The 9,487-nt window shown below is 36.6% G+C and overlaps 1 long non-coding RNA gene across 1 annotated transcript; it reads right to left on the reverse strand.

Annotated features, from left to right (window-relative positions):
- Window positions 1-807: 807 nt before the first annotated feature.
- On the reverse strand, window positions 808-9,016 carry LOC108533021 (uncharacterized). The gene is made up of 3 exons (XR_001886620.1): window positions 8,725-9,016; window positions 1,899-1,991; window positions 808-851 (listed from the first exon to the last, which is right to left on the reverse strand). It is a non-coding gene; the product is annotated as an uncharacterized LOC108533021 (long non-coding RNA).
- Window positions 9,017-9,487: the final 471 nt, after the last annotated feature.

The following is a 9,487-nucleotide window of genomic DNA, read 5'->3' on the forward strand; positions in this document are numbered from 1 at the left end:
AGAAGTCAAGGTCCAGGCACAAGCAGATTTGGTGTCTGGTGACTGGCTGTTTCCTGGCTCCTAGATGGTACCTTCTCTGTGTCCTTACATGGTAGAAGGGGCAAGTCAATGCTCTGGTGCCTCTTCTAATAAGGACATTAATACTTTTTATAAGGGCTCTGCCATCATTATTTAATTATGTCTCAAAGTCCCTGTCTACTAATATCATAACATTATGAGATAGGATTACAAAATATACATTTTAGGGGTACTATCTGTCTCCTTAAAATGGTACCATAGAAGTATCTATACCATTTTTTTTTCTTTTTTTTTTTATTTTTTATTTTTTGAGATGGAGTCTCGCTCTGTCACCCGGGCTGGAGTGCAGTGGCCGGTTCTCAGCTCACTGCAAGCTCCGCCTCCCGGGTTTACGCCATTCTCCTGCCTCAGCCTCCGGAGTAGCTGGGACTACAGGCGCCCGCCACCTCGCCCGGCTAGATTTTGTATTTTTTAGTAGAGACGGGGTTTCACCGTGTTAGCCAGGATGGTCTCGATCTCCTGACCTCGTGATCCGCCCGTCTCGGCCTCCCAAAGTGCTGGGATTACAGGCTTGAGCCATCGCGCCCAGCCTCATTGCACAGATATTTCATCACCCAGGTGTTAAGCCATGTAGCCAATAGTTTCTTTTCTGTTCCGCCTCTCTTTCCTCCCACCCTCTACCCCCAAGTAGACCCCACCAGTGTCTCTGTTACCTTCTTTGTGTCCATGTGTCTTCATCATTTAGTTCCCACTTAAAAATGAGAACATGTGGTTTTGAATTACTGTTCCTGTTAGTTTGCTAAGAATAATGGCCTCCAGTTCCATTCATGTTCCTGCAAAAGACGTAATCTCATCCTTGTTCATTGTAGCATTATTAACAGTAGCAAAGACACAGAATCAACCTTAGTCCCCATCAAAGAAAGGTTGGATAAAGAAAATGTGGTACATATACACCATGGAATGCTATGCATCCATAAAAAGAGACTAACCTTATCAGCAATGGGAAGTTGAAGTGGAAGAAATTCTGTACAAATGAATCTTGTTAAAAGAATTTCCTTCCCTCAGCCTCCCCACATAGTTTAGTTACTTTCACACAGTTGTTGCTCCTTATCCAACTTAATATAAAAGCATGTAGGTTTTGCCACTTGTTTGGGTCTTCGTTTCTTTAAAAGGGCTTCTATGTCATGTAAAAGTTAATCGGTGTGCTTGTTTTCCTGGTAATCTTTTTTCAGTTTAATTCTCAAGCCTGGCGGAAAATTCTTAGTGGGTAGAAAAGTACATTTTTGCCTCCCCACCAGGAGTGAGTGAGTTTGGGGATCACCACCCAGATCCTCCTCATTACAAAGGAAAATTGCTCAGTAGAGTCTGGGATGAGACAGGAGAGAGCTTCAGGACACACCCGTCACTCAGCCATGCAACACTGCAGAATCCCTCGGTTCTTTCTTTGTTACCTAATGCTCAAGTCCCAGTTACAGAGCTAATGCTTGTGACTTAGGGCATAGGCCTCAAATACCGGTTTTCTCCTTTTCCACTGAAGGCAGTTCAATTGCGCATTTATTTAAAAACCAAAATAGTGTCTTTGATCCTTTACCCATTAATTGAGTCCATAGATGACTCTTTAAAAAAACAGTCAATTAAAATTTGGTTCTGAATAGCTATTCTTAAACTGTTGCCCATAAAACTGTCTTTGAGTTTGGGGTTCAGCAATCTATTTGGCCCTTTCTACCCAAAGGAAAAAAGATGATCATCTTCATTTCTAATAAATGGCAGCACCTTAATTTATAATTCAAAAGGAGAAATAACATGTATGTGGCTGTCAGGAAAGGGGAAACAATTTGGAAATGGCTTTTGTGAAAGATTATGAAGTCTACCTACTGTACCTTATCACTGCAGAAGGAAAATGATGTTTCTTTTGATCAAAACATGACAAGGAGCACATCAAAATCAATACATGGAGAATTTAATCCTCTGAGCTGTCAGAATCACAAACAGAGAAAGTGAATGTTAATGACAGAAAGGCAAACATGTTTATTGTGGAAAGGTTACTGCTGAGATGCCTGCTCACCCGTTAAGAAAAAGTAAAGAAAGATATTACTCAAGGACTTTAAACCTTATTATCAATTTTTCATGAAAAAATTAAAACATGGTATTTAACATATCAGGTCTCCAAATCTGAAAGAAAGAATATATGTCTGTGTCTTTCTCCAACAAATATGACCTATATAAAATGTTTTAAAAGTCTACTCAAATACTTATACATTTTAGTGTATTTGAAAATATATGTAAATATTGGCAGATACACAGGAGTAAAGAAAGTGATACAATAAATCCCCCTAAACTCATCAACAAGATGTCAGTGTCATGATTTTGGCAATTTTGCTGTATCTCTTGTGTGGCTTTTCTTTTTTTCTGCAATTTTTAATTTGCGGAAGCGTTTAAAGCACAAACCAAAAGCCTCACTCACTCCTAGATATTTCTATAAAAATCCTTTAAAAGCATGGACTGTTTTCTTAGTGAAACTACAGACAGTGAATCATTTTTCGCCCTGAACATAATGTGAAATACTTCATTTTCTAAAATTTTATACTTAGTCTACCATTAAAATATGTTTTTAAAATTATTTTATCGTTTTTTAAATCAAGATCCAAAATGATTATAGATGACTTTAAAATGAAAAATTAACAGTTTTAAAAAATTCCAATAAGAGTATATTAGAGTGAGAAGTGTGATCAAATACTCAATACAATTAAAGCAATATTAAGGTAATATTTATGTTATTAAGGCAATTCTTATGTTGTCAATGTAGCATATATTAGTTTGTTTTTTAAAAAAAATCGATGGTATTTAGCCTTGGTGAGGCTTTAGTGAGCTGAATACAGTTTTGCAATGCCAAGAATGTGGTGCATCAGAGCAATTTTCTTAGATATGAGAGTATTATGATAGGTAGTGGAAGTCAGAAGAAAACGTTCTTCACATTTAACATCACTCACCTACTGCTGGACAGGTATTGTAAGGAAAGAATCTGGACAAAGTAAAATAAATTTTTAAAACATATTTTCATAGCAGTTTAATTTTTAAGGCAAAAACATGGGGAAAACAGATGAACTTTATACCATTACATAAGTTAAATAAATATTCCATAGTAACTCAAGGCTGCATTGTGTAGTCATTAAAATGATGAATATAAAGATTGAAAGGTAACATGGAAAAATTTACATGCATAAAATTTTTTAAAAAGAACAGAACTGTATATTTTAACTGTATCTACATAACACGTGTGGTAACATAGATTAAATAGTGTAAGGGAATGCATAAAAATGAAAGCAATTATATTAGAGTTGGAGGAATAAAAGCATTAAGAAATAACAAGGCTTATTTTTCTACAGTTAATTTAACATTACTCATTGTAGAGCATACAGAGAAGTTTAAAGAAACATACAATAATCACCAATAATCTCATCACTTCCGACTAACCACTATTTAGTATTTTGGTTTTATGTGTATGTGTGTGTGTGTAGCTGTGTATGTGTATATGTATGTATATATAAAACTGGCATATCATGAGGGTTTCCTCACGTAAATATTTTACATAAATTCATTTAACTGTTTCATATTATTAAGCAATTAGGTTGTTTATAGCGCTTCCTCAGCAACAGTAGTAAGCACAGGAATAGCCACCACAAAACCTGCATGGGCTCCATGCTGATGGCCACGGAAACCCTATGATAACGTTTTTCCTCAGCCCCAGCACCATTTGTGTGTGTGTGTGTGTGTGTGTGTGTGTGTGTGTGTGTATATATATATAAATGCTAATAATGTTGGTGAAAATGTTACCGAAATGCCAGGGGTTTGGTTTTGGTCCTGGTGTTTGCTGCGCAGAAAGCCAATCACTGAGACAATGAGTATTGCCAGGGAAGAAGATTTTAATCAGGTGCTGCACCCGAGCAGATGGGAGAGGAGTCTCTAAATCCATCTCTCTCAGCAACTAAAATAAGGGAATTGTATATCAGAGAAAAAACGTTACCATGTGTGGGAAAACAGGAACGAGGGGGAGGGGTAAGGAAAAGGAGTTGGTCTACAGGCAGCCAGTGGTCAGTTAGACAATCACGACAGGTGAAGGGGTCTGGCATCTCATTGTCCAGATGTGGTGACCTGCTAAGTTTCAGCGCCTTGATGCCATCTGGGAAGCCTGATGATTGGTTTCCTGAGAAGGGATTTAGACAAGACAAATGTGAGTTTCTCAAGTTTCAAGACTAGGAGGGTAAATTTCCATGTTTATTCAACAGAGACCATGAAGATCAGTTCTGTGGGACGATTGGGCTAGTTTCAAAAAGCTTTATCATGGTTGTCTTAATTTTTCTTTTGGTAGGAAGTATAAATGGTTTTAATGTGTTCATTGGCATTTGCATATCTTTTAACTATATTCCCTATAAAAAAGATTTAAATAGCATCATAAGCATTGTCGGCAGTCTCAGTTCAACCTCATTTATTTATTTATTTATTACATATACTAAATGTGTGCTATGTATATGCACATATGAAGGGATTCTTGATTTTTTTACTTTAGGTTAATATACTTTCTGTTACAAATATTAGAAAATGCAAATAGACCAAATATTTAAAAATGCATACATATGACATGTGCTACACCAGCCATTGCAGAATAATTTATTAGACTAAGCTTTCCTATGAGACACCTTGAATAGCAGCCTTGTTAGGTGTTTCAAGTATTATGTCAAATGCCTAAGATTACATTTCCCATATTATATATAGGATCTTGCTCTGTCACCTAGGCTGGAGTGCAGTGGGGTGATCATGGCTCACTTGCAGCCTTGACCTCCTGGGCTCAAGCGATCCTCCCACCTCAGCCTCCCAAGTAGTTGGGACAGGCACATTATTCCACATCCTGTTAATTTTTTTTTTTTTAATTAGAGACAGAATCTCACTATGTTATCCAGGTTGGTCTCAAATCCCTGGGCGCAAGCAGTCCTCCTGCCTTGACCTCCCAAAGCGTTGGGATTACAGGCATGAGTCACTGAGCCCAGTGTTGTTTGTATTCTAGAAGTTGAATTACTGAGTCAAAGAAGTAAACAAAGAAGCAAAATTTAATTATTATTGGTAAACTGTCTTTCAGAAATTTTTTTTTTTAGTCTCTGACCAATTATTTATGAAAGTAATTATTGACATATAATTATGTGAAAACTGGATTTTGGGATGAGGGGACAAATTTGACAGCTAAAAAATGGGAACATTCTGCAAAACTTTTTTTTTTTTTAATTGATGGTAAAGCTAAACATTTTTGTACATAAAACCCTATTTCCTTTTTTGAAAATGTGTATTGTTCATCTGTAATAATGAGGGTAATGGTGTTTATTTATCAATATGTACAAGGTATTTAGGAATTTACAATATCCCTCTTTTGTCAACTTACGTAAGTTTATTATTTGATTTTATTTGATATTTGATTGTTTTCAATGTCATTTACCAGACTACATTAAAAATATATAACTATGTTCATATTATTTCCATTTTTTTATGTTTAGTAAATCCTTTCCCTCTTGTATCAAATAGGTGTTTACCTTTATTTTCCACTTTTATTCATTAATGCATCTAGAATGTCTTTTAATCCTCAGTTTAAGCTAAATATATAATAGACCTTTTTTAAAATTACATTTTTGTGTTTCATTTAATTGGCTTGGATTTCCAGGCCAATGTTTAAGCTCAAAGATAGGTAGGAGTTCACATAGCTATGTTCCTTATTTTAATTCCACTGGCTGTAGTATTACATTTTATCATATGTGCTATTCTGTTAATAAGAATTTCTTTTATAATGACAAGAGAATATCATGAAGCTAAATATTTAATGGGATATGGATATTCTATGTTTTAAAAATTTTTACTTTAAATTCTGGGATACACCTGTAGAACATGCAGGTTTATTACGAAGGTATACAGAAAAAGACCTGATGCATGAGGGGCTCAAAACCTAGATGATGGGTTGATAAGTGCATTAATAAGAATTTTATAGACAGTTATTGTTAAAAGTTATAAAGGAGATTACAAGTGATTTCACTATGAGAGGCATTACTAGTATAGACTCAAACTACCTGGATAATTTCTGCACCAATAGCATTTTCTGTGATTTATGAATTACTTCTCTCTGCTGTGAAGAGTGATAGCAAAAATAAACTTGGATAATTATGCAATTCAATGTGAGAAGAATGTCCCATGGAAAGTACATATAGCAATTGCTATTGTTAGTAGCTATTTGGCATACTCATGTGATATAGTGTTGGCTTTCTTAGAATTGAGTCCTATTTGCAGTGTTGGCTTGAATAGTACTTGGTCATGATGAGTTGGTATTGAATTCAACCTGTTGTACTTTATCCTATCCAAAAATTGGATTGGTTTATATTTGTGGTAAAAGACTTCCTCATTAGATTTGTTACGGAGGTCACAACAACACATTAAAATAAATTTAGAAACGCTGCATGTTTATATTCTAAAGTATTGTATTTTGCATTATTCTTTTTTTTTTTGAGACGGAGTTTCACTCTTGTTGCCCAGGTTGGACTGCAGTGGCACCATCTCAGCTTACTGCACTCTCTGCCTCCTGGGTTCAAGCAATTCCCCTGCCTCAGCCTCCCAAGTAGCTGGGATTACAGGCACCCGATACCATGCCCGGCTAATTTTTTGGATTTTTAGTAGACAGGGTTTTGTCATGTTGAGCAGGCTGGTCTCGAACTCCTGACCTCAGGTGATCCACCCGCCGTGGCCTCCCAAAGTGCTGTGAGCCACTGCTCCCAGCCTGTATTATTTATTCTTATAAACTTTGGAAGAATCTGTTGGTAATATTTGATGATAACAATAATGACCCTTATTTAACATTATATTAACAAAAATATACACAAGATTAGCTTTACTTGAAAAAGATTTGTGTTCTTGCAAACATAAAATTTTAACATTTCTCAATTTCTACAAAGCATTTATGTGTATCTTAGCATGTTTTTGCCATGCGTAGGATATTTAAAACGAGAGGAGAGAGATTTCCAAAACCATCTCTCGCCTCAGGGATGGGACCTGCCAGAAGTGAAGACTCGGTGTCAGAGTCAAACTATGAAAATTAGGAACAGGATCAGTATCTCAAAGGCCAAAGATCCATATACACAGAGCATTTTGTAATGCAGATCAATTGAAATAACTCAACAAAACCCTTCAGTCATAACTCCTGGATATATTTAACCTGACATTGGTGTCAAGAGTCCATGGCATTTGAAATGACACAACGTTAAAGGTTGTGGGGAAAACTTGGGCGTGGAGTAGACAACAGTATACAAAGAACATGTGAATAGAGTGTGAATATAGATGTGGAATCACAGTTCCTTGGACATTCTTACTGTGTGCAATTTTATATCTAATTTCTTTTCTGACAAGTCCTGGATCCTTTTTTATCTAACTAATTACTGCCCAAACATCATTATGCCACTGTGAGGAACCCTTACAGCACTTAAGTCAGTATCCTTATTTTTATTTTCCTTCTATTGAATTTAATATATAAGGAGCTTAAACAACTCTAATAAAAAATCTAATAATCTGATTTAAGATAGGCAAAAGATCTTAATAAACATTTCTCAAAAGAAGATACACAAATGGCAAACAGGTATATGAAAGTGTGCTCAACATGATTGATCACTGGAAAAAACATTCGCAATATAAAACAAAAGCAAAACGAATACAAATACTCAATTTATTCTGTGTGCATAATTTAATAACTTGTATTGAATATGTGAAAGTGTTTCTGCATTACGCACTTGGAATCCCATTTGACCCAGGACAGTTTAGATGAGTCAAAAATTTCCATTATTGCTTTACTTGGTTTTGAAATCCCATTTCATATAGTTGACCAGGGACCAGCTCTGGACACATCTTTTTCTTTGTATTGAAGATACAACAGTCTCTGATTGTTTTGAACCAGTTAATTTTTCTTCTCAGTATCTTTCATGGCTTATGTCTTTTCTAAATATTGGTGAGCTGGAGATTGAATCCAGCAGCCTGTTCTCTTCTCCACCTTCATTACCCTGCTAGTGATGCCCCAAGTCTTTCAATGTTGCCAGAAATGCCAGTGAACCCCAAGTATAATCTCCAACCTAAAACACTTACCAGAGAAACAGATGTGGGATTCCAACAGCTTTATTCACTTAGTGTACAGCAGGCATTTAAACTTACTATGTTTAATATGGAGCTCTTGACTTCTCTACACCATCAAACATATTCCTGCCTTAGTCTATCTATCTTGCTAAATGGCCACACTAATGATCCAGGTATTAGGTACTGAAAACTAGTAATTGTTTCTAATGCCTTTTTCCCCATTTATATGCCCACATCATTTTTTATCAGCAAATTCTGTAAGTTTCACATTGTAGGAACTGTTCAATAGCTTAGCAATCACCTCTTTTGGGGGTTGAATTATGTCCTTCTCTTAAAAGATATATTGAAGTTCTAACTCCCGGTACTTGAAAATGTGAGCTTATTTGGAAATCAAGACATTGACTACATAATTAGTTACAATACGATGAGGTCATATTGGAGTAGGGTGCATCCTTAATCCAATATGCCCAATGTCTTTATAAGAAGACCACCATGTGATGGCAGAGAAACACAGGGAAAAGACCATGTGAAGATGGAGGAGTGGAATGCTGCACCTACCAGCCAACGAACACCAAAGGCTGCCGGCAAACAACCTAACACTCGGAAGAAGCGAAGATGCATTTCCCTTTGTTTCAGAAGGAGCATGGCCGCAAGACACCTTCCTTTTGGTCTTCTATTCTTTAGGACTATGAGACTAACAACTTCAGTTGTTTTAAGCCACCCAGCTTGTAGAACTTTGTTATAGCATCACTAGGAAACTAACACACACCCTGTACAAAGTTCTGCATGGCCTGGCTCCTGCTTTCTCTCTGAACTCATCCTGCACCGTTCTCTTCCTCACCGGGCTCCTACCCACACCCACCAACCTTCAGCTCCCTGAACATTCCCAGATGGAACATTCCAAGATTCCAACAGTTCGATTGTCACCACACTAGTGGCCCCCTGTGCCTACAGGACTCTTTCCTCAGATCTTTACATGGTGGTTTTCACTTTTAATTCAGGTCTCTGCTAAGGGTCATCTCCTTATGGAAGCTTTAGTCATTCTCCTGTCCTAGCTAAAATACCAATCTGGTCTACTCACGTGACTCCGCTTTATTTCCATTACAGAATTTCACTTTAATTTTTTTTTACATGACTGTCTATGCCATCTACCAGGATGTTAAGCAGCACAGGAGCAGGGAGGTTGGTCACTGCTTGCTATAGTCTGAATGTTTGCATCCCATCAAAATGTATATGCTGACATCGTAATCCCCAAGGTTATGGTACCTGAAATGAGGCTTTTGGGAAGAACTCTCATGAATGAGATTAAGGTCCTTAAAAA

Source organism: Rhinopithecus bieti, unplaced genomic scaffold, assembly GCF_001698545.2.
Source record: "Rhinopithecus bieti isolate Rb0 unplaced genomic scaffold, ASM169854v2 scaffold_10223, whole genome shotgun sequence".
Taxonomy (NCBI): Eukaryota; Metazoa; Chordata; class Mammalia; order Primates; family Cercopithecidae; genus Rhinopithecus; species Rhinopithecus bieti.